General features: G+C 35.6%; 1 protein-coding gene and 1 long non-coding RNA gene across 2 annotated transcripts in view; both read right to left on the bottom strand.

Annotated features, from left to right (window-relative positions):
- LOC139596053 (uncharacterized) overlaps positions 1-20,308 on the bottom strand; it is a 198,855-nt gene that overhangs the window by 43,145 nt on the left and 135,402 nt on the right. The window lies entirely within an intron of this gene.
- ATG7 (autophagy related 7) overlaps positions 1-20,308 on the bottom strand; it is a 102,089-nt gene that overhangs the window by 39,260 nt on the left and 42,521 nt on the right. The window lies entirely within an intron of this gene.

The raw sequence follows: 20,308 nt of genomic DNA, 5'->3' as shown, positions 1-20,308 counted from the left end.
CACACAAAACCAAAGGGCCCACAGCAGCTTTGCTACAAAAACTGAAATACAAGAGATTCAGCCCAGCTTTCCCTTGTGCTCCACTCTTTCCACGGAATTGAGGTGAAATAACAGCAAAACCTCCAGGGAAAATCCAGAAAAAATGAAAATTCCTGGCAGAAAAAAGAGGGGCAGAAACAGATGGATTCAGTCTTGTCTGAATGAGGGCACACATCTCATTCTGACAATGGAAATATAATATTTTTTAAAAAAAAGGTATCTGAGGCCATCGGCATCCTGTGGACAGCCTTAAATCTCCAAGAAATTACATTATTTTCAGGCATGAAGAAGATAGAGAAAAAAAAAAGATTTTAAAAAGCTTTTTTTAAGATATAAATGTTAGGGTTTAAAGTGTAACTTTTGATATTGAATTGTCAAATGTGGAGGTAAAAGGCCTTGGCAAGAGCTGTGGACTGCAAGAATTCCCCAGGCACACGGGGCTGACAGGGGGCAATGGGCTGAAGGAATAGTTCCCAAAAATGCTGCTAAATTACACCTGATCCTCAACAGGCAGGAAAAACAGGTACTGACAGCTTCTTATTGCTCAACGGGGATGCAAATATTGGAAGGTGCATGTTTGTACAAGAAGAATGGAAAATCAAGCAGAATATTAAAGTGACTTTATGGGGAGCACAGAATAAATGCTGGGCAAGGCACTCACCTCTCACTAAAGGAGCAAACACAATAAAACACAGGACCTGAGCCTAACCTTAAATCCAGTCTTTGTACAGGAGAAATTTGAGTATTTAAATGCCAACAAACAAAAAAAGGTATAAAAAATAAGTATAAATCAGTTAACAGCACCACAGCATTACTGATGTAAGTAATTTGTCCAGTAGCTGTTTAAACTGGAAGTGTTTGCAAGCATAAATTGAATAAATGCTGCATTACTCAACCAGATTATTGTGAAAGAGCAGAAAGACTGAAAGAAAATTATGGTGTTTTTTTTTTTTTTAACATGAAAAGGCTCAGGAGAAGTGCAAGGAAGGGCCAGTAATGAGCAGCATTTTTTATGACATTCTGCTAAAAAAACAAGTCCATTATTGAAAAGTGAATTGTTTAGAAGCATTCTTGTATCAATTTACAAATAGCATTAGAACAAAAATATACAAAAATAACAGGAAGGTGCAAGTGTTGATTCTGAGAGTTTACCATGAAATAACCTGAAGTAAGTCTGCAAATGTGGAAGATGATGAAAAATTTTTAATTTAAAATCCAACATGCAGAGGATGCAAAGGACACCAGTACAAGCAGGTGTGAAGCAAACAGAAATTACTGAGCACAGAGGCCATGGGAGCAGAAGTGTTGGGATGTGGGAAATCCAAAAGAAGCAAGAGATGGGATGGGAGTGAGTGAATGAGACAGGAGAATTTCATCACTGAATTCACAGCAATGATAGATCTTGGGGAACTAAAGCAAAACTGAGAAAATGTTAAAAATAACAGGAAGGGAGGAAGGATTAAACCCAACTCTGTTGGATGGGGCTGGAGCTCTCCATAACTGGAAGAGCACAATAGGAGGATGGGAGGTTTTCAGTGTTTAACAGAAAACATTTGTGGCCCATGAATGAAACAGTTCCAGCTCCCAGCAACAATGACAAAATTGTCACAGCAAAAGGGAAACCAGGAAAGTACTTAAGAGCAAAAATAATACCCAGTGGCTTGCACAGCAGTAACATCTGTGACTATGGCAATAAAATCACAATAAAGAATGAGAGCTGTCTTCATTCAGCTTTAAAAATACCTTTGGGTGGGAGACAGAGAGAAAAACGAGCTGAGGGCTTGCAGGGCTGGAGAAATCCCAGCTGCTGGGTTTTGTGGACCAACAGATTTTTTCTAATTGCCACTCATTTATAATCTGGGCAAGAGATTATTTCCATTCTTCCCTTCTGCCCTCCAACACTTTGACATCCAGAACAAGCAGATTTTTGTATTTGAAGGTTTTGATTCTGTGATGTCCTTCATAGCATGGAATGAGAGGCCCTAAATGAAAATATTCCAGTGCCACTTGGCCAATGCAAGGCAACGCTTCAGAGCGGGCCAGCCTGTCCACAGAGCTGCCTCTGCAAACTCTGATTTACCTCCAAAGGGTGAGAAACACCCCCAGCACAGCTGGGCTGGGCTGGCTTCTGAGCTGTGCTCCTGCAGGACCAGCAATGATCCCTGCAGGACCAGCAATGATCCCCTGCAGGACCAGGAATGATCCCTGAAGGACCAGAAATGGTGTGTGGAGGATCAAGAATGATCTCTGAAGGACCAGGAATGATCCCTGCAGGACCAGGAATGATCCCCTGCAGGACCAGGAATGATCTCTGAAGGACCAGGAATGATCCCTGAAGGACCAGCAATGATCCCTGAAGGACCAGGAATGATCTCTGAAGGACCAGGAATGATCCCTGAAGGACCAGCAATGATCCCTGAAGGACCAGGAATGATCCCTGCAGGACCAGGAATGATCTCTGAAGGACCAGGAATGATCCCCTGAAGGACCAGCAATGATCCCTGAAGGACCAGCAATGATCCCTGAAGGACCAGGAATGATCCCTGCAGGACCAGCAATGATCCCCTGAAGGACCAGGAATGCTGTGTGGAGGATCAAGAATGATCTCTGAAGGACCAGGAATGATCCCTGCAGGACCAGGAATGATCCCTGAAGGACCAGCAATGATCCCTGAAGGACCAGGAATGATCCCTGAAGGACCAGCAATGATCCCTGAAGGACCAGGAATGATCCCTGAAGGACCAGCAATGATCCCCTGAAGGACCAGGAATGATCCCTGAAGGACCAGGAATGATCCCCTGAAGGACCAGCAATGATCCCCTGAAGGACCAGGAATGATCCCTGAAGGACCAGGAATGGTGTGTGGAGGATCAGGGATGCAGGACCAGGAATGATCTCTACAGGACCAGGATTGATGTGTGCAGGACCAGGAATGATCCCCTAAAGGACCAGGAATGATCCCTGCAGGACCAGCAATGATCCCCGCAGGATGAGAAATGATCCTGCAGGATCAGGAATGTGTGCAGGACCAGCAACGATCTCTGCTGATTTATACTTAATTTTTATACCATTTTTTGTATGTTAAAAAAATGTCAAGTTAAAAAAATGATCCCTGCAGGACCAGGGATGATGTGTGCAGGGTCAGGAATGATCCCTGCAGGATAAGGAATGATCTCTGCAGGACCAGGAATGATGTGTGGGGATCAGGAATGATTCCTGCAGGACCAGCAATGATCCCTACAGGACCAGGAATGATCTCTGCAGGATCAGGAATGATATGTGAGGGACCAGGAGTGATGTGTGAAGAATCAGGAATGATCTCTGCAGGACCAGGAATGATCTCTGCAGGGTCAGGAATGATCTCTGCAGGACCAGGAATGATCTCTGCAGGATCAGGAATGATCCCTGCAGGACCAGGGATGATCCATCCCTGTAGGACCAGGAATGATGTGTGGGGATCAGGAATGATCCCTACAGGACCAGGAATGATCCCCTAAAGGACCAGGAATGATCTCTGCAGGACCAGGAATGATCTCTGCAGGATCAGGAATGATCTCTGCAGGACCAGGAATGATTTCTGCAGGATGAGAAATGATCTCTGCAGGACCAGGAATGATGTGTGAAGAATCAGGAATGATCCTTGCAGGACCAGGAATGATCTCTGCAGGACCAGGAATGATTCCTGCAGGACCAGGAATGATCTCTGCAGGATGAGAAATGATCTCTGCAGGGTCAGGAATGATCTCTGTGCTTCCCCAGCTGTTTCCTGGGGATGGGAGTGCCCTGTGAGTCCCACATGGGTCACACCACATGGGGTGTGGGACTCCTGCAAATCCCCTCATTTCTCATTTGTTTTTTCCCTGGGCTCCTGTCTCTGTCAACCCCCTGAGTTAACTCTGTTAACTCCCAGAGCTCAGCCAGCTCCTGCAATTCCCCTGGAATGTGTCCAGCTGCTCACCCCAGCAAAGCACAAGGTGCACCTGGACTCCTTTGTGCTCCCTGTCTGCTGAACCTGCCCTGGGAGCTGCTCCACAGCACCCAGAGAGATATTTCAAAAGGTAAAAATGACAACAGGTATGAAAAATTACAGGTTTTACTCTGCTGGGAAATGATTTATTGATGCTGAGAGCTTAATTTAGTAATCAGACACTATCTGAAGAGAAAAAAAAACCCCACTCAGCCACGGAACAGTTGGATGAGGAAGCTATTCCAGCTTTTGATGTAGTTTCGTCCCAAATTCAAAGTTAAAAAGAGTGGGGAAGAAGTTATCCAATTTACTGAAACCCAATCTCCTCCTGCATTTCACCCAGGGCTGTCCCTCAAAGGTAAAAGGGACTCAGGCAGATTTTTACATTACCAAATTCCTGAGGCACATTACAGTCAAAGGGAGTTCCAGAACAATTTATGCCATTACATATTTTCTCTTTATAGTATTGCTTGTAAGGGATGAATGTTGTAAGACTTATTTCAAAACTGAAAAACCTTTCATCATCCATTATGGCTCATTCCTCATTCAGACTCACATGAATTCCCACAGCACTAATTCTGCATTGGGCTATCAAGAGCAAATGATGACTGCTGAGCTCATTTGAAGAAAGCAATAAATAATTTGCAATTAATCATCTGTTAAAGCAATAATCCTTTTGAAACATCTCTGCAGTACTACAGACTGCACAGAAAGGAAAGCAATGGAATGCAGCTGTCTAGAAAGCATTTCTGGATCTCCCAGCACTCTCTGAGCTGGGTTAGGGAAGCAATGTCAAAATGCTGCCAGTTTTATCCAGCTGAGATGAATGAAATGATGCAGTGGCTGTGAGATGCACTGAACTCCAAGCTCACTCAGAAAAGAGCCCAGCACACTGCAGAGCTGTTTCAACCTGCATTTCCCCTCTAATTACACCACCCATGACCAAGTTTTGCAGGGAAAAAAGCCAATTCCAGTCCTTTGTTTGTAAAGCCACCATTCCCCAGTCCCCCTTGCCTTGGCCACTGCTGTCACTGAGCCTTGCTCCCAGCCCTGCAGCTCCCACAATGTCTGACCCAGAGATCCACCCAGCCCAGCAGCTCAGGCCATTTCCTCCCCCAGAGCCCAGGAATTACAGCTCATCTCAGAAATATGAACTTGATCACATCAACTCTGCTGCAGCTCACTGCACTCATTAAGCTCCATTTAAAAGCTGGGTTTATTCCTTTCTGTACATTATCCAGTGATCTGGAGGCCTAAAGAATGCTCCCATAAAATTCATCCGTGGCTCAGTGTCAGTTCAAAGCTGTCAAACCTGCTGATTCATTTCAGCAGCATTTGCTGTGCTTCATTAATTCTAGATCTCAATGTTTTCAACAAAATAATGAAGTTATACATAACTCCAAGCAGCAGCAGCACCAATAAATCCTTCAAGCCGTTGGCAACTCCTTTAATCCAAGGTAATCATGTTTCCTTGTATAACAAGTCTTGTGATGTCTGTAATAGCAGCTCACTATAGTAACAACAGCCTTCATGTTAGAGCTCTCTGCATGCCTCCAGTATTAATCAGTTCCCAGATTTAAATATGAAATTAGAGAGCTCTTGATACTCTTCCTGAAACAGATATGCTAATCAGAGCTCCCCCCCTTTCCTCCCAAATTAAAAAATAAAGTCCAATAAGGACCAGGCCTGTGGAGCTGTTGATGCTGGAGTCAAAGATTGCAGCTTGCTGGTTATTGCTGTGCTCTATTACCTCATCCCTTCCCATTAAAATAACAATCCCAAACAGCCAGGCTATTCTATAGGCACTTTTCTCTGCCACAAGCTCTTTTTCTTGGCTTTTAAACAGAAGAATAAAAAAACCAATCTCACCAGAAGGTTCTAGCAGACTTTGTGCTACAACTGGGAATATCGGCCTTCAAATGCAGAGGACACAATGATCAGAACGTTTATTCTTCAATTTAGAAATTTCTTAATGAAAACAGCATTCTTCTATTTCACAAGGGAGCTTAAATCCTACCAATTTCCCAAAAACACACTGACTTTTTTGCTAGTACTGTCCTGAAAACTCCTGCAGCATCCTCCAGCAGCTCCTACCTAAAGGGATGTTAGCACTGACCTTAACCTTGCTGGAATTTAACCTCACTTAGCAGAAAACTTTGTGACCATCATGCCTCAACCTTAATAAAATGATATTTAACTAAAATGATATTTAGCAGAAAACTTTGTGACTTTCAGGCCTCAACTTAACTAAAATGATGTTTAACTAAAATGATATTTAACAGAAAACTTTGTGACCTTCATGCCTCAACCTTAATAAAATGATATTTAACTAAAATGATATTTAGCAGAAAACTTTGTGACCTTCAGGCCTCAACTTAACTAAAATGCTGTTTAACAGCATTACTTCCTTTTCCCCAATCTCCCACAGCCAACTCTCATTTCATATAAAAAGAAAAGTCACATTCAGCTCCTTGGACTTTATCAAAATGTTTGGCTATAATCAAGATTTTACTTTGTTGAGCAACCCAAACATAATCTGCAGGCACAGATCTCCAAATTAAACCATATTAAATTGCATGTTAAATGCATTCAACAATTTGATCCAAATACTAAAATATAGATTAAATCCAGAAAGCAGAAGTACCAAATGCAAAAAAATTCTTTTAGGGCCTGGGAATAACATCTTATTTTGCATTTGCATCTTCTCTGCCCGTTACCCTTTCCAGATCTAGTAAGAATGAAAATCCTGAAATGAAAATCCTTAAATTCTAGTAAGAATTAAAAGCCTCAGTTTTATGACTGCCTGGCCCTGAAATGAAGCCCAAGGTATGAGAATTTCTTAGATGAGAGCCTGTTGCCTGTGGAGGAAGAGATGCAATGAGTTTAGTGCCTGAGTTACCCTTGCAGAAAGGTGAGCACAGCAACCCCAGGACAGCACCAGCCGTGTTTCCACAGGCACCATGTGTGGCAAAGGCAGATCCAGAGATCAGCACACATAAATCACTCACCAGGCAGGGAAAAAAGCCTCCTCCACTGCCAGCTAAGACAACTGCCACAAAATGCATGTTTTTACAAGGGCTATCCAAAGAAATAGCATGAGTGGGGAGAATGACTCATGGGCCAGCAAGCTGCACACACTGCAGCTACTCACAGTGAGAAGACAAAGGGAATCAGGCCTTAGATGATGATTTTTTAAAAATAACCAAGAAGCATTAGCAAAACCAGCTGCTGCACTGTAATATTTCTAAACAGCTTTGTTATGCCTTCGTGTTCTCTTCCAGGAGGAGTTTTCTCTTTCTGACTTGCATTGGCTTTGCTGTTGTTGGCAGTAGACATCAGACAAATAAACTTTTCAACAACATAAAGACTTTTAAAACTGTATCTCTTAACCCCTATGCCCTTGAGAGGAAACTCATTGTATCTCTCCCTCCACAGGCAATAGGCTCTTATCTAAGAAATTCTGATACCTGGGGCCAGGCACTCATGAAACTGAGGCTGGATTTTAATTACAAGATCTGAAAAGGGTACCAGGCAGAGAAGATGCAAATACAAAATAAGATGTTATTTCCAAGCCCTAAAAGAAGCTTCTTTCCATTTGATATTTCTGCTTTCTGGATTTAATCTATATTTTAGTATTCCGATCAAATTGGTTATTTTTTAAAATAACCAAGAAGCATTAGCAAAACCAGCTGCTGAATATTTCTAAAGAGCTTTGTTATGAGCCTTCATGTTCTCTTCCAGGAGGAGTTTTCTCTTTCTGACTTGCATTGGCTTTGCTGTTGTTGGCAGGCTGTCTCAGTAGACATCAGACAAATAAACTTTTCAACAACATAAAGACTTTTAATGCTGTATCTCTTAACCCCTATCCCCTTGAGAGGCTGCAAAGTGGTTGCTTAATTCTTTACAGGTTTACTTGTGCCTCCCTTCTCTATTTCTGAGACTGATTTCCTTTAGTTCCCAAAAAATAAACAAGCCTCTAAGCAGTTATCTCCACCTAAATCACAGTTTGTACCTATTTCCTAACCATGGATTTTTTGTATTTGTTGACAAACCTATTGGATTTCACACTTGACTTGCAGGGGATTAAATTCATTGCCTGGTGGGCTTGAGTCAGTACTTTACAATTACAGCAGTTTATTTTGTATAGAACAAGCACTTCAACAGAACTCTCATTTTCAGATGACAAAGTACTGATGTACTTGCACACTTAGAGATTTTTACCCCAATTTTTATTATCTTATTATTAAAATATTTTATTATTAAATATAATATTATTAAAATATTCATTATTTTTATTATTAACCATTATTTATATTATTATATATTATATATTATTTATATTATTATATATATATTACTATATATTTATATTATTTATTCATCATTTTCTTATTATTTATTATTCATTATTTTATTTATTATTTTTATTTATTTATTATTTATTTTTATTACTATACAATTATTTGTTATTTTATTTTTAATTGTTATTATCCAAATTTTCATTATATTTCTAATAACAATAACAGTAATTATTATTATTATTATTATTATTATTATTATTATTATTATTATTATTATTTCCATAATCTCACAGCTTTAAGGTCATTCTAATTAGATCACTTTTATTCCATTTACTTTTGTGTTTTAACTGGAATAGAGTCCATGAAATGGCCATTTTGCAATATTTTACACTTCAATAATCAGACAACATCTGCACATCCACCTTCCTGCACAGAGATGGCAGCAGAACTGCTACACACAGACTTCAAATCAGCTCTGGGGGCTGATCCTAATCCCATTTTAGCCATGAATTTCCCTCCTACCAAGGCCTGCAGCTCAGCCTAACTCTTTAAAAGTTCTGCTGTTAGATTTGCAGGTCTAGCATTTTCTATTTACCAAAACCACTCCTATTTATCCAATAAAACAGCATTATTCTAAGGCTGCTATATAACAAATAAATGACTAAAAATCCTCACCACACCCGTAGGATAACAAAAAGTTTGCCAGTATATGAAACTAATAAACTCAGTAACTCACAAGCAGCTTTTGCTTTATAAAATATCCCATGTAGGAAAAGCTCTGGTCCTCCAAACTCAACACTACAAAATGTAATAACTCAGCACTAATTTAAAGCACATTATTTAATACCTAGAGTGGGGTTTTTAAAGGTTGAGAGACCAAGAAAACAGAAACTCATCGTAAAATTTTTTTTCTTTTTTTAATGTTATGATCTCCAAGCTTAAAAGTGAGACACTTTTCTCTTGGCTAGTTTTTTATTACATGTACAACAAATGCAGACTTTTTGGATGTCTCTTCGTGAGGTCAGGCACAACTTTCATTTACAATTTACAAGATTTTACTTTCCAGCAAATTTGACTTTAAATCAACTAAGATAAGTCACTGCTAAGGAGAAATTATCACTGAAGAGATAAGAGAGAACCAATCCTTATCTTCTCAAGCACAAAGTGGCTCATCTTGGAATCAAAGCTCGGTTTTAACTACAGAATTGGCCATTAATTTTTATCACTCTGAAGATATCAGGTGGTTTCTCCAGGACTGCAGCCAATTCCATAAAAAAACCTATTCTGTATGGCAGATTTCAGCTGAGAGCCAGGTTTTAATGTGTTCCAAAAAATGCTGGAAAAAGGAAACTTCAGGAGAACCTGAACTACAGTGAGGGAAAGGAAACACCAGCACTTTGCAGAGATGTTCATTAAAGTGCAAACACCAGGAAAACATTCAAACAGAAAGAGAGCTCAGGCCAGCAAGAGCCAGGTTAATATTCATTTTAAAGGCTCTCAAACCTGCCTGTTTTATAAATTAGTGTCAACCAAAACTCAGCAGCAACATGGATGCAAATCTTTAAACACTCACTCTGGTAAAATGATTTCATGGTTCACAAAGGAAGAAACCCTGAGCCATGGTCAAAATTTAAGCTGAGAAATTGCTCACAAACAGTTTTCCATATGAGATTTCCACCTAGGAGCACGGCTTAAAATTGATGTTCTGTTCTTAAAATTTGTGGGGCTTAATTTCCTCTGTGACTTAGCAACTGCTGGCATTGAAGAGAGGCTGTGCTGAACCCACAGCATTTTCCAGCAGCTCTTCACATTTCAGTCAACTTCATTTATTGCCATTTCCTATGTATTTCCTATATTCCATCTATATTTACAGGAAAATTGGCCCCAAAGTTGAAAAGAAGCTGCTGCTGTTCATGCAGAGGGGTTTTGGGGTGACAATCAGCTGGTGACAATCAGAGAAGTTCAGGAGATGTTTCCAGAGGAAATCTGGATTGTCAGGAGCAGGCAAACATGGTTAAAAATGAGAATAACCTGGTGGACAACATTTCACAGGCTCATGGATGATCTGAGGACATTGATCCCTATATTTATTCCGAAAAATTTCCTATATTCCACCTATATTTACAGGAAAATTGGCCCCAAAGTTGAAAAGAAGCTGCTGCTGCTGCTTGTGCAGAGGGGTTTTGAGGTGACAATTAGCTGGTGACAATCAGAGAAGTCCAGGAGATGTTTCCAGAGGAAATCTGGATTGTCAGGAATCAGTTAACAAAGTTAACAATGAGAATTACAGTTAACAATGAGAATAACCTGGTGGACAACATTTCACAGGCTCATGGATGATCTGAGGACATTGATCCCTATATTTCCTATATTCCACCTATATTTACAGGAAAATTGGTCCCAAAGTTGAAAAGAAGCTGCTGCTGCTTGTGCAGAGGGGTTTTGGGGTGACAATCAGCTGGTGACAGAGAAGTTCAGGAGGTGTTTCCAGAGGAAATCTGGATTGTCAGGAGCAGGCAAACATGGTTAAAAATGAGAATAACCTGGTGGACAACATTTCACAGGCTCATGGATGATCAGAGGACACTGATCCCTATATATATTCCCATATATTTCCTATATTCCACCTATATTTACAGGAAAATTGGTCCCAAAGTTGAAAAGAAGCTGCTGCTGCTGCTTGTGCAGAGGGGTTTTGGGGTGACAATCAGCTGGTGGCAGTAACAGAGCACCAAGGCACTTGGGGGATGTGAGAATTGCCTGCATGGGCTCACCCTGACAGAAATTCCCCTCAGAGAAGTCCAGGAGATGTTTCCAGAGGAAATCTGGATTGTCAGGAGCAGGCAAACATGGCTAACAATGAAAATGATCTGGTGGACAACATTTCACAGGCTCATGGATGATCAGAGCACATTGATTTCTATATATATTCCTACATATTTCCTGTATTTCACCTATATTTACAGGAAAATTGGCCCCAAAGTTGAAAAGAAGCTGCTGCTGCTTGTGCAGATGGATTTTGGGGTGACAATCAGCTGGTGACAGTCAGAGAAGTCCAGGAGGTGTTTCCAGAGGAAATCTGGATTGTCAGGAGCAGGCAAACATGGTTAGCAATGAAAATGATCTGGTGGACAACATTTCACAGGCTCCAGATGATCAGAGCACATTGATCCCTAATGAAGTGACTTAATTAACACTTGAGGGGGTGCTGAGGCAGCCCTGCCCCAAGACATCCCCAGCACCTCTGGGCCAGGCTACAACAATTGGTGTTTATTGAAATCTGGCACTGATTTGGCCAGCAGCAGAATTTCCTCTCCTATAAAATTTGATTTGATTTGAACAAGCACTCATATACTCTTGGACTGAGATGCACATTGTAGGATTTATGGTCTTAATTAGAATTAAGTTCATCAGTGTGTTTGTGTTGTGTAATGTCTTATTCTTCACATGAGAATAACAGAAAGCATCTTGAACTGCCTATTCATTCTTCTTTGTGACAAAGTAAATTGGAATGGAAGAGATTTAATGCCTGAATTTCATTACTTCTCCTTTACTGGAGATTTTTTTCTTCAAAGGAAGAAGAGTCAATGGAATTTGAAACTTTCTAGAAGAGAACTGCTTCTCCAAATAAAGATTTTACAGCTTCAGTCTAGCAAAATGTTGGGGTGCTGTGCTCATCATTAGCTAAAATTACTCTAAAATCTTAAATAAAGTACAATTTAACATCATTTACCAGCAGAGCACAAATCAAAACATTATTTTGTACTCCTTGTTTAGGTGCTGACCTAACCAGGACAGTGAAAATGAGGCATGAAGAAGAGCAGGGCACCTCTGAACTGGGCTGCAACTGGATTCTTATTAAAAAAGAAAAGCCCAAAAAGCCCAGAAACCCCCTGTGGGAGAGAAGGGCTGATCCTGATCACATCACTGATCAATACTGCTCACACAGAGGAAAACCAGCCAGCAGTTACTGTCTGCAAAATTATTGAGAACAGAGTGCACATTAATGCTGCTCCAGGTTTAGTCCAGGTCCTTCTTGCAAAGCCTCTTCCCCTCACATAAAAAGTGAGGAGATCATAGATTTATTCCTATTATAGATTATTATAGATCATAGATTTATTCCTATTATAGATTATTATAGACATAGATTATTATAGATCATAGATTTATTCCTATTATAGATTATTATAGACATAGATTATTATAGATTATAGATTTATTCCTATTGTAGATTATTATAGACATAGATTATTACAGATAAGAGATTTATTCCTATTATAGATTATTATAGACATAGATTATTATAGATCATAGATTCATTCCTATAATAGATTATTATAGACATAGATTATTATAGATAAGAGATTTATTCATATTATAGATTATTATAGACATAGATTATTATAGACAAGAGATTTATTCCTATAATAGATTATTATAGACATAGATTATATTATAGATCATAGATTTATGCCTATAATAGATTATTATAGACATAGATTATTATAGATAAGAGATTTATTCCTATTATAGATTATTATAGACATAGATTATTATAGATCAGAGATTTATTCCTATTATAGATTATTATAGACATAGATTATTACAGATAAGAGATTTATTCCTATAATAGATTATTATAGACATAGATTATTGTAGCTCATAGATTTATTCCTATTATAGATTATTATAGACATAGATTATTATAGATTATTCTAGATAAGAGATTTATTCCTATAGATAATATATAGGATTATTATAGATTATTATAGACATAGATTATTATTATTATTATTATAGATTATTATAGACATAGATTATATTATAGATCATAGATTTATTCCTATTATAGATTATTATAGACACAATCCTATTATAGATTATTATAGACATACATTATTATAGATAACAGATTTATTCCTATTACAGATTATTATAGACATAGACTATTATAGATCATAGATTTATTCCTATAATAGATTATTACAGACATAGATTATTACAGATAAGAGATTTATTCCTATTACTTTCCATTTTATAGTTTCAGGAGATGGACTGTGACATTTTACACAGAGATTTAAACTCTATCAATGTTTTGACACTAAGACAGCAATTCAGCTAAAAAAAATAACCCTTAATTGTAAATTAATTTGTGCCTGACCTCATGAAGAGACATCAAAAAACAACCCTATGAAAAATATATAAACCAACAAAACCTGTTGCTAACCCAAATGTCATTGTTCCATTTCTTTCATTGCTTTTTTTTCCCCATATATTTGACATTTCAAACCAAAATGATATAACTAGATACCAACCAACTGTCCTTCTCTCCAAACAAATAAATGTCTGCACAAGCCCCTGCCTGCCCTGAAGGGACAAACTCACATTTCTTCAGCTATCTCATGAAACAGGAGTATTTGTGCATATCACTCTCTGATGTCAGTCCCAGGAAGATCATTTGAATATAATTAATGAGAATAATTGAAATTATCACTGAAGGTATCAGGGGAAAGGCGAGGAGCTCATGTTTGGGTAGCACACAGAGGCACCACTTTACTTCTAAACCCTTCCAAAAGCAGCAAAAGGCATCAGCAGAAAAAGAAACCAAAAAAGCAAAACCATTGTTCAAAGAGCCAGGAAACATTACTTGATAAATGAAGAAAAATGATGACACTAATCGACATCATGAGAAAACTCCAAAAGAAAAAAAGAAAGAAAACAAATTAAATCTCTTAATCTCTTAAGAAAGAAATTCCAGGGCAGGCCTGAATCTGTCAAAATTAATTTCTCCAGAAATGCACCAGATTAAAAACATGAAGGAAAACACAAAAGCTCACAGTCACAGAAAAGTCTCAAATGTTAATTTTGGGCTACCCATCAGTAATGATTTCTTTAAGAAGTTTTCATAGCACCAAATAAAATTACATTCTGAATAATACTTGGCTAACAGAGCAAAACTGCCAAGTTAGAGAATTTGCTGTTACAATATTGTTGTAGCTGGGTTTTTCTGTTTTGCTTGGGATTTTTTTATTTTTGGCTCTTCATATGTTATTGTTTCAGCATCAAGTACACTGCATAATATAATGCAGAATCAGAAACAAGCAGGATATTTTTAATAGAAAAGCACACTGGAAATTCGGAATTTTCTTCCAAATTAGGACAAGCACCAAGTTCCTTTTTCATACCAACTGCTTATTCTGCAGCTAAGACTTGTTCCTCAAGAAATGCCTGAAAAATGCTCAGGCACAAACCTCAGAGAAGTCTAGAAATTATAAAAATTGAGTTGTCTGTATTTTCTCTGAGTATTTTATTAGCATGAATCCTTTTTTTTTTTTTCATTCATTAGGATTGTTTGGGATGCAGAAAAAGGGTTTTGGAAATGCCAAAGAGGCCTCATTCACTGACTGCAAGAACTTGTCACAGAAACTACAGACACCACACTTTTTGTGAGAGACAGAAACTTGAGATACAACATCACTGAAGCAAAAAGTAAAATTTATTATTTTACTGTTGTTATTTTACTGAAGTAAAATAAGACAGACATAATGACCTGCTGGCACCACACCTGACCTTTCAATTCACATTCAAATATAGGAACTCTGCTACAGATTTGATTTTTTTTCCCCAAAGCTCTTCATGACCCTCTTGGATTGCAGCTTCTACCCCTTCTTGTTTTTTAATCAGAAAACCAAGTGAAAATTTTATTTCTGACGTGTGTTTTATAACCTTCTTTCATCCTGATGAAAGCAGGAAAGCATCCAAGTAATTCAGGAATTGAAATGCAAAGTAAGAAAAATATATTTATTTACACTTGTGTCTCATGGCAGAGAGAAATGAGAATTACAGAGAATTGCAGAGAGCACTGAGTGGAGCATATCAGCAAAGCTGTGAATGAGGGGGAGAAAACTTTGAATTAGAAATGTTATGTGAATGAGGAGGAGAAAACTTGAGATTGACTTAAAAATTTCAGAGGAAAAGCATCTTTACACCTATACGTTGTATACATTTATATTATATTATATTATATTATATTATATTAATAATATATAATAGAAGATGTATCTGTATTATATTGTATTATATTGTATCATATTATATTAATTATATATTATATTAATAATATAAAATAGAAGATATATTGTATTATATTGTATGATATTGTATCATATTATATTAATTATATTAATTATATTTATTATATTATATTACATTATATTACATTATATTACATTATATTATATAATATATTAATAATATATAATAGAAGATGTATCTGTATTATATTGTATTATATTGTATCATATTATATTAATTATATATTATATTAATAATATAAAATAGAAGATATATTGTATTATATTGTATGATATTGTATCATATTATATTAATTATATTAATTATATTTATTATATTATATTACATTATATTACATTATATTACATTATATTATATAATATATTAATAATATATAATAGAAGATGTATCTGTATTATATTGTATGATATTATATCATATTATATTAATTATATATTATATTAATAATATATAATAGAAGATATATTGTATTATATTGTATTATATTGTATGATATTGTATCATATTATATTAATTATATTAATTATATATATTATATTTATTATATTATATTACATTATATTACATTATATTACATTATATTATATAATATATTAATAATATATAATAGAAGATGTATCTGTATTATATTATATCATATTATATTAATTATATATTATATTAATAATATATAATAGAAGATATATTGTATTATATTGTATGATATTGTATCATATTATATTAATTATATTAATTATATTTATTATATTATATTACATTATATTACATTATATTACATTATATTACATTATATTACATTATATATTAATAATATATAATAGAAGATGTATCTGTATTATATTGTATTATATTATATCATATTATATTAATTATATATTATATTAATAATATATAATAGAAGATATATTGTATTATATTGTATGATATTGTATTAATTATATTATATTACAATATATTACATTATATTACATTATATTACATTATATTACATTATATTACATTATGTTACATTATATTACATTATGTTACATTATATTACATTATATTATATATTAATAATATATAATAGAAGATGTATTATATTGTATGATATTGTATCATATTATATTAATTATATATATTATATATTATATTATATTATATTATATTATATTATATTATATTATATTATATTATATTATACTATATTAATCTATATATTAACCCTTGGTAGGGTTAATCTGGAGCATGTGGGGATCAAAGCAGTTGGGTTTAGGGATTCATTGATATGAACAGTGCTGGGCAGCCCAGCCAAGCTGTGACCTGGAAATAATTCCCATTTCTGCCTCCAACTCCACACCCCAGCCCTGATGAACAGCCCAAGGATGCTCAGGCTGCCTCTATTTCAGGCCCAGCCATTCCACCTGACTGCAGGGTGAGCAAGGGTCAAGTTTAGAAGCTGAGCTTTGCAGAAAGGAGCCTGAGTGATGTGGAAACCAGAAATTCTGAGCCTCCCTCAGCTCAGGCTGAGCTCTCCAGATGAACAAATCCAGGGCAAACAGGGCTGAGCGCTGCCAGGGGAGTTTCCCTCCCAGCCTGGGGCAGCACAGCCTGCTGCCCAAGCTGCACAGAGAGATCCAACTGGGGGAAAAAAAGGAAAAATAAAGGTTGCAGAGAAGCCAAATTAAAGGCAGATGTAGCAGGAGCAGATGCCTGAAATGGGCAGTCAGTTCAAGACAAGATAGGAGAGCTTACTGGTGTTATTGTTTATTAATTGTCATGCTAAGGGAGCCACAGGGAACATTTGTGATTTAAGAAATAGGTGTTCTGTTGACTAAAAGTCCTGCAATTTGTATCAACTTTAAACCTATTTAAATCTATTAAAATTTTAAACATATTTTTAAAAAATGTACGCAATGTTTCAGTTAATTAAGTTTTAAATGTATTAAAACTATGAAGATATTTAAATATGTTAAAATATTATGGTCAACAGCACAGTCCTGGAATAGGAATTAAATAGTGCAAAAATGAGATTTTCACTAAGTGAAAGGTCTCTCATATCTTACTGCAAGTTGTGTTCCTTAAATCTGGGCAAACACACTTGGTGCTAATAATCTGGGGGCAGTTTTTGTGGAAATTCAGGCTATATATCCAAAAATGTTGTATTTAACAGTCACTCCTACAGAACATGCACAACTTATCCAGATTCTCTTTTATGCAAACTCAATACTTAGGAAAAAACATTCTCACGAAAGCACTTTTACACACACATCACAACAGCAGCAAAGCATTTAGGTGAACTAAAACTAAAAAATATTTTAAAAATTTGAAACATAAGAGCAGCACAACACTTTTTCTGACCATACCAAAACACTCTTGAGTTGTCTTTATTTTCTCTGAGTATTTTATTAGCATGAATCCTTTTTTTTTTCATTCATTAGGATTGTTTGGCATGCAGACAAAATGTTGGCAAAATGTTCAGCGGAAAGCTCTGAGTGAATGCACATTTTAACAGAGAACCTTTTAAAAACAAGCACAAGATTGAGTGGTTCCCCTATCAGATGCAGATTTATTAGGGAAATATCAGGGATTTATACATGGAATTACAACCCAATGATGATGTTACTGGGTAAATAAGAGGTTGGATGACATCTAACTTTACAAGTCTATTTTCTTTATAGTTCTGGATAGATTTTACTAGACAGGAGGAAAGGAAAAATCTGCAGTTACCAGGAGCCATTTTATGGCCTCTAAATGCATCAATAATCCACAAAATCTCTCTGAGTGATGAAAAGCAGATAATTTCCCAGCAGAAAAATGAAACATTCCCATCCCAAACCAGGCCATCCACACCTGGTGAAACCTCTCAGTGCTCTTGCTGCAGTCTTTAGGGTGTATTGAGAATATCTCAAATCAAAGAGCACCAACCTTCAAATCCAATGGCTCCATTTTAGGGAACATTCTGCCAAGAGCAGCTCCAAAGCAGCCAGAAACCCAAAAAAATCATTTTACAGACTCTCACAATCCCCAGCTGCAGCGTGAGAAAAAGGAGCTCAAAATACAAGAGAAAAGCAGCTCAAGACAGGAGAGTAATTCTGCAGAAAAGATATTAAAAGCACTCTCTTGTGCACTTCAAAAATTGAAGAATTGCCCCAGATGATGACCTGAGAGACTTGTGAAGGAGCACAAAACAACCAGAGCCAAAATGTAACATTTTTCAGTGTCAAAATGTAACAAAGAGCTGGTTTTTAACCCAAAGCAAGCAGGGCTGCTCCAGAATCTCCATAAATAATCAGCCTTTGCCATTCAGAAACACAGATTCACCAGGACTGTTCAACTGCTTAAAAAGATGGATTTTCCCAAAAATGCAGCAATCCTAGAGGGAAGAACCAAGCAAGCTCCCTGGTTTGATGGCAATATCCTAATTTGAAAGCATGAGCTCTGCAAATACTTTTATATTTATAAAGTATATTTATAAGTGTGTCTCGTTTTCTATCTCTGAGCAGGGATTTCATGGCATCAACTTCGCTGAAATACCCCAGGATTTTTGGAAGGACACAAATTCTGGGTTTGAAGCAAAACTTTGGACTTAATAAGTTGCAGTAAGTGTCACCAGACTCTGCATTTTGTAGAGAATATCTAAAACCACATTAACAAACACCTATTGTGAAGCTGCCAAAGGCATTTATGGGTTAATACCTGCTAAATAATACATTAATAATTTTAATTGTTCTTAAATTTTATGGTAGCAAGCGGAAAGTCACTGAAAGTCAGGCCTGGCAATCAGACTTTAATTATTACTACTGTTAATGATGGCAGGTGTTAAAGGGTGCTTGTTTTCCTTTCTTGGATCCCTCTCATATATATATATATATATATATATATATATATATATATATATATATATAGATATAGATATAGATATATAGATATAGATATATATAGATATATATAGATATATAAATATAAATATATATATATAAAATATATATATATATAAATATATATAAATAAGAGAGAGAGCTATATATAAAATATATACATATAAAAAAAGAGGGATATAGATATGTATAAATATAAAAGAGGGATATAAATATATATATTTTTATATCTTTATATCCCTCTTTTATATTTTTTATACATATAAATATATAGCCCTCTTTTCATATATATATATATTATATATAAAAAAATAAGAGGGATATATATATAAAATATATATATATAAATAAGAGAGATATATATAATATCTATAAAAGAGGGATATAAATGAATATATATATTTATATCTTTATATCCCTCTTTTATATTTATATATATATATATATAAATAAACATATAGCCCTCTTTTTATATATATATATATATACACACATATATACATATATATATGAGATAGATATACCTAAAATTTTTTCTAGGTATACATATGAGCTAGATATACCTAGAAATACCTAGAATTTTTTCTGGGTATGCCTATGCTGATGTCAGAATGCATTAGGTATTTTACAGTTGTTTCCAGCATGTTCTACAATTATAAATGAATATATATATCTTTATATCCCCCTTTTATTTATATATATATATATATATATATATATATATATATATATATATATATATATATATATATATATATATATATATAAAATATAGCCCTCTTTTCATATATATGTATATATATATATGAGATAGATATACCTAAAATTTTTTTCTAGGTATATATATGAGCTAGATATACCTAGAAATACCTAGAATTTTTTTCTGGGTATTATGCCCATGCTGATGTCAGAATGCATTAGGTATTTGACAGTTGTTTCCAGCATGTTCTACAATTATAAATGAATATATATATTTATATCTTTATATCCCTCTTTTATATATATATATAAATATATAGCCCTCTTTTCATATATATATATATATA

The sequence above is a fragment of the Agelaius tricolor genome, unplaced genomic scaffold (genome assembly GCF_023055355.1).
Source record: "Agelaius tricolor isolate 1412-34295 unplaced genomic scaffold, bAgeTri1.0.p SCAF_14, whole genome shotgun sequence".
NCBI lineage: Eukaryota > Metazoa > Chordata > Aves > Passeriformes > Icteridae > Agelaius > Agelaius tricolor.
The sequence above is the reverse complement of the archived record's forward strand: the minus strand, read 5'-3'. Positions and strand labels throughout refer to the sequence as shown.